At 39.6% G+C, this 5,476-nt stretch overlaps 1 long non-coding RNA gene and 2 pseudogenes across 2 annotated transcripts; all 3 read right to left on the minus strand.

Moving 5' to 3' along the window:
* Nucleotides 1–266: 266 nt before the first annotated feature.
* Nucleotides 267–1,731, minus strand: LOC147476686 (nucleotide pyrophosphatase/phosphodiesterase 1 pseudogene; annotated as a pseudogene). The gene is made up of 2 exons (XR_015209775.1): nucleotides 1,717–1,731; nucleotides 267–1,658 (listed from the first exon to the last, which is right to left on the minus strand). The product of XR_015209775.1 is annotated as a nucleotide pyrophosphatase/phosphodiesterase 1 pseudogene (transcript).
* Nucleotides 1,732–1,952: 221 nt separating this feature from the next.
* LOC147476687 (uncharacterized) lies at nucleotides 1,953–4,302 on the minus strand. Its single transcript, XR_015208546.1, has 2 exons — nucleotides 2,467–4,302; nucleotides 1,953–2,125 (listed from the first exon to the last, which is right to left on the minus strand). It is a non-coding gene; the product is annotated as an uncharacterized LOC147476687 (long non-coding RNA).
* A 364-nt stretch (nucleotides 4,303–4,666) lies between these two features.
* LOC147476688 (putative receptor-like protein kinase At1g30570 pseudogene) lies at nucleotides 4,667–5,275 on the minus strand (annotated as a pseudogene).
* Between the last annotated feature and the right edge of the window lie 201 nt (nucleotides 5,276–5,476).

Raw genomic sequence — 5,476 nt, forward strand, 5'->3', positions numbered from 1 at the left:
TTGTGAGAAGAGGTGAAAATGACCCAACCGCGGCTTTGGAGTCGCTTATATAGAAGTAGCACGCAGGTGTTCGAACACGCGGTTTTGGCAAAACCGCGTGGCCACTTTGTCGGTTGAGCCATTAAGTTTTTGGCAAAACCGTAGTTGCTTGGTGTTTTTTTGATGTTACTCCTGAAGTTGCTTAGTGTTTTTTTGGTTTGGTGTTTTTTTTGTTCAAAATTTTGGTGTTTTTTTGGTTGCACTGCTAAAGATGCTCTTAGAGAGGAGTTTACCAATGCCAATGTTATTGAAATACTCAAGCTTTGGTTTTAACCTTTTCTCAGGATACATCTTAACGAGAAAATTTCCAGCAGATATTAACGTAAGATGATAACCACACACCATTTCAGAAATTCCACTACAGCACTTCAAATAGAGCACAACAGAATCTTCATCATCTACCTATTTGGTAAGAGAACAAAGTTTGCAAACGAAGCCGTGCCATTGTTTGAAGCACCCCGTATGTTCAGAATAGAGGTAACCATATTGTAGATCTGAACATTCTCAAAAGTGGGAACCTTCCGGCCCCTTGCAAACTGAGGTCCATGGCCAATAAAGATAGTCCTCATAGAGAAGTAAGCATTATGATAACCATGAGCTCCTGCACAAGTTCTCTGGTTCAAATTCCTCTGCTCCACCATAAACCCTTCATCGAGCAGTCCTATGATTGGAGATATGCGGTAACTTGCAGAATAGTGAAGTCTAGCAGGGAAGTCCCCCTTGAGAAACATTTTCAAATTCTTTCCGTTTCGAACAGTGCTTGAATTTAGTCCTTCTATCATATTCTTTACAACTTCAGCTGGAGAGACGCCAGCAGGAGGTCGAATTGCGAGCAATGGATAATAAGACTGAACCCACGACTCCGGAATTTGGACCCATGGAGCCAAATCTTCAGGATAGAGGGACTTTCCGTCACATGTACCAACCATGCCATGATCACCAACCATAATGATAGTAGCATCATCAAACACTCCTCTCTTTTCGAGCCTTGATATCAACTTCCCAATAATTCTATCAATATTAGCTACTGCTTCAGTGATCTGCGGATCATCAGGTCCAACACGGTGACCCTGACTGTCTGGATCGTCAAAATACACGTTTATAAACGAAGGAATCTCGTTACTAGGAAGATCAAAATATCCTAATACAGTATCGACGCGCTCCTCAAATGGAACAGAAGCATTATAAGGAGGACAAAATTTTGGAGGACAGTTCCATGATCCTTTCTTTACCTCAGAACCGGGCCAAAAGTAGGTAGCTACATTCAATCCATTCTTGATCACAGTTTGCCACAGTGCTTCGCCTAACCACCAATGTGGTTCATGACTACGTGTAGTGAAAGTCTCGCCACAATTTGGGTCGGTAAACCAGTTGGCAATTATGCCATGGTAAGCTGGATAAAGACCAGTGACAATAGCATAAAGACCAGTGACATGGCAATTTCTGATCAATCAGTGGATATTGGGAGTGGGTGTCTTGAATTGGTACCTGAACTGAAACCCGTCTGAGGATATCAATATTACAACTGGTCACTTAAGCTTGACGAGGGGACAAGCAACATTTTCAACAGAATAGGAAGCTTTAAGGGTGTTAGCATTGGCAAAACAATGGTGCTGCCGCTATGGAGATACCTATCAGAATAAGTAGAAGTTCACTTAGTGAAGTGAAGGAAACTACAGAATTTCTTGCCATGACTTCTTTGATAGTTTAAGGGTAAATTAAACCAACCTTTTATAGAATGCTAGCAGCTGCCTCTCCAATTGGGGGTAGATGCCAAACAATAGAACCTCATGGCCTTTGTAACAAAAGTTAAAAGCTCTCCTGCAGCAATGAGATATGAATAAAAGAAAAGGTGTGGACATGAAAAAATAGAAAACGTGAATGCAGACAGTGGTGGAGGCAACAACACCATCTTTTTCTTTCCCTTACTTTGGTTCTGTGACTTCTGTCTGAATGTTTTCTTCATTTATTCCCGTTCTTCCAGCTTTATATTATTCGTTTTCACATTTTTCACTTTTCTCTTTGTATATTGTATATTTGTATTGCATCATTAGAATAGGGCCATTGCTGGATGGAAGCTTGTTAACTGCATTTATTAGGACCCTGAATCAAATATTGAATATCCAATGACGTGGGGCAATTAACGATCTAACCAACAGAGGTACGCAGATAATAAAAAAAAAAAAAAAAAAAACAGAGGCACGCAGAAATAGAAATATAACACATGTACTCAATGTTGAGACATGTGAAATTTAATCAAGAAAATTAGACTAAGCGTTAACCATTCGATTGACTTACAGTCTAAAGTACAATGCAAATCATAAAATTCCAAGAGACAAATACTAATAGACTTCTTGGTTAGCTCTAAGACAAACAATGTGTACATAGAGAAGGCAATCTCGTGGCTGGTGCTTTTGCAATACTAACCTTTGATGAAGCTGAAAAGCACTTGCGGCTTCTATTCTTTCTTTTGTATTCTCCAAATTAGAGTCATAATTTTCTGAATATACACTTGTTATGCAACTACCAAATGAGCCAACACACGGCATAAGGAGTAAGTTCTCACACCAGTTTCCCATAGCTAGTTGTGACAGTGTTAGGCCATGGCTTGAGAATCTCCTGCATAGTAGTAATGATTGATCTGTTTGGTGAGGAAGGAGTTATGCAAGTGGTGATAATTTCCCACGCCTGCACCACAATGCATATCTTGCAAAGAGGTAGATTGTTCTACCTCCTGTCCGCACAACACACATCTGTTCAGGATGCTCCATCCCCTATTCTGCCAGCTATCGACGTATCAATTCTCACCAAGAACGTACCTAATAGGGAAAAAATTATAGCCTTATTGGTGCCTTCCCTACAGTCTTGTATGGTAATGTGATGCATGTAGCATTAACCATTAGGTTATCCTCCACTATTATTTGATAAAAAGACATCAAGAGAAACCCTTCATATTCCACTTCCATTACCCTCGTCTTCACTATTCCCTCTTTGTATCGTCAAATGGTACCTGATCTCCGACCAAATTCTTCCACCTCCCAATATTGGCAGTCACAAGTGAAGATTCCCCGCAGCTCCATTTCCCCAAGACAAAGTAAGTAACTGACCATGCCATTATACCAATTCTATTCCAACACTAGTTTTCACAATATGTGTAATCACCTACCTTAATTCAATTGAAACCAGATGATAAACACCATTAAGAAGTTGGTTCAAGTATTGTTTCCCTTAAAAAGGTTTGAAAAATCAGTTTCATAGTCATATGGAAAAGAATCAAGTGCTTAGATAATCAACTAAAGTTTAATGGAAATTCGTGGATCTTTCATTGACTTTAAATAATGCTTTCAAGAATATATCAGACTCACAGCCATCCTTAATCCTTATGCCCAACAACAAAATCTTCGGTACTTACTTTACTTTAACACAACTTCAACAGTTCCGGTACCTCATTTTGATATCTGATGACAAACCTCTCCAAGAACGCATTTTCAACTAGTTTTAACGCTCCACACATTTTATTCTTGTTTATCAAGCCCTTTGAAAGAAGTGTTTGAAGAACAAAGCTTCTAGGAACAATTCTCTTTTCCATGCTTAGTAATAAAACACTTGCATTTTTGGCCCCAATTAAGGCTCTTCTTGAAAAAATCCACTGAAATGGCCATAACAAAGGGCTGCTTCTTGAACAAGGAGAGAACCTCGTCTCTTGACCAGCCAAAACTCCTATAAACCTCCAATTTCAAGTCCCATATAGGCTTCTTCATCCCCGCAACCGCAAGCACATGTAACCCACACTAAGGAACACCTTACTTGAAGGACTAAAACCCATATTCTTGAAGACAATCCAATTCTTCGTCTTCGTCTTTGGAACATAGCATTCCAGACACACGACCCAATCTTAAGAAATCAACAGTTACTTCAAAACAACCTCAAGCTGGATCCTCAAAGAAAACACGGTGGAATATTGTACTCATAATGACTCCTATTAGTGCATCGAAAAGGAAAATGGAAGGCAACTATCGCATGTGAAATCAGTTGATTGAATAAACCCATTGCCGAAGAAGAGACTGGACTAGTTACCTTTGGATCAGCAGCCGTCTCATTATTGGAAGTACGGAACAAGAAAGGAATGCCACCGAAGTGATAAGTAGCCTTTTATTAGTATGGGTTGGATACTTTGGATATCGATAAATTGGGCCCAGGCCCCAACCATGAACTTCGGCCGTCGACCAATTTTGATTTTTGACCTCCGTACCCCTTCTAGAGTTCATGTTCTTCCCTAAATTAGAAGTCCAGTAAATTGCTCACAAGATAAATAATAGGGTTATATTGATATACCCCCCACCACTAGTTGTAATTAGGATTATCCCCCATAATAATTGAAATTAGGATTTCTCCCCCAACTTGACAGTCAAAAGGAGTCAACCAACAGTGGCCATTAGTTGACTAGTCAAGGATCATGAATTGTCCTAAATACCCTTTTTCTGTGGAAATTACGAAATTTGCCATTGACACTGTTTAAAGCCCACAACTCAAAGCCCAAACTCGAAATTAGACACTGTTCAAAGCCCACAACTCAAGCCCACAACTCGAAATTAGACATGCCGTTTACGTCCGATGAAAGCTTGCTCTATTCGGTGGTTTTAAGCGGGAAGAATCGGCCTACGTTCAATCTATACATGGTCTCAATGCCTCGCTCACCCAAGTTCAAAGAATTTTCTGCACCATTTCCACCAACTTTAGCTACAGAATCCACAAAGAGTCTACCAAGAACTGGAACAATCTCGATGGCATTTACAAAAGCATATTTGCCATTATCAGGAATAACATCGATAACAAGTTCACTTGGATCAACACTGAGGAAGTACTCTTTCATCAAAGAAGATGAACTATTATTACTCCCCATTGCCTTTAAGTAAGAGTTCTTCCTAGAAACCTCCTCAGGTACATTGAATTGAGAAACCAACTTCAGATTGTTCGCCACAACAGTGAACAAAGAATCCTTATTAATATCATAACGCTCAAACGAGAATGGATAAGAGTGGAGTCTAAGATAATAGTTCCCTGGATCAATAATAAAGGTATAATTTGAAGCTTCAGTGAAAAACCTCGCTGATTTATATAGAGTTTCATACATCATCGAATCCTCACTAATATTTGACGTCGAAGCAGCAATCCCAGGTGGATTGAGGGAGAAATTGTTACCAATGGCTGAATCCCCAACCCATCTCCCCGCCATCAATAGTGACACTAGAACTAACACCACAACCTTATTAGGAAAGGCTTTGTTTTAGCTTCTCCATTCCTTATAAAACCGGATATCAAAACCATACAAATTACCACCCAAAGCTCCATTCTCTTCAACTTCTCCATATTCACTTCACTCCACAACTTGAGTATTCTTTTATCGACATTTGAAAATGAAAATCACCACAATCAC

Source organism: Coptis chinensis, chromosome 9 (genome assembly GCF_015680905.1).
Source record: "Coptis chinensis isolate HL-2020 chromosome 9, ASM1568090v1, whole genome shotgun sequence".
Classification (NCBI taxonomy): Eukaryota; Viridiplantae; Streptophyta; class Magnoliopsida; order Ranunculales; family Ranunculaceae; genus Coptis; species Coptis chinensis.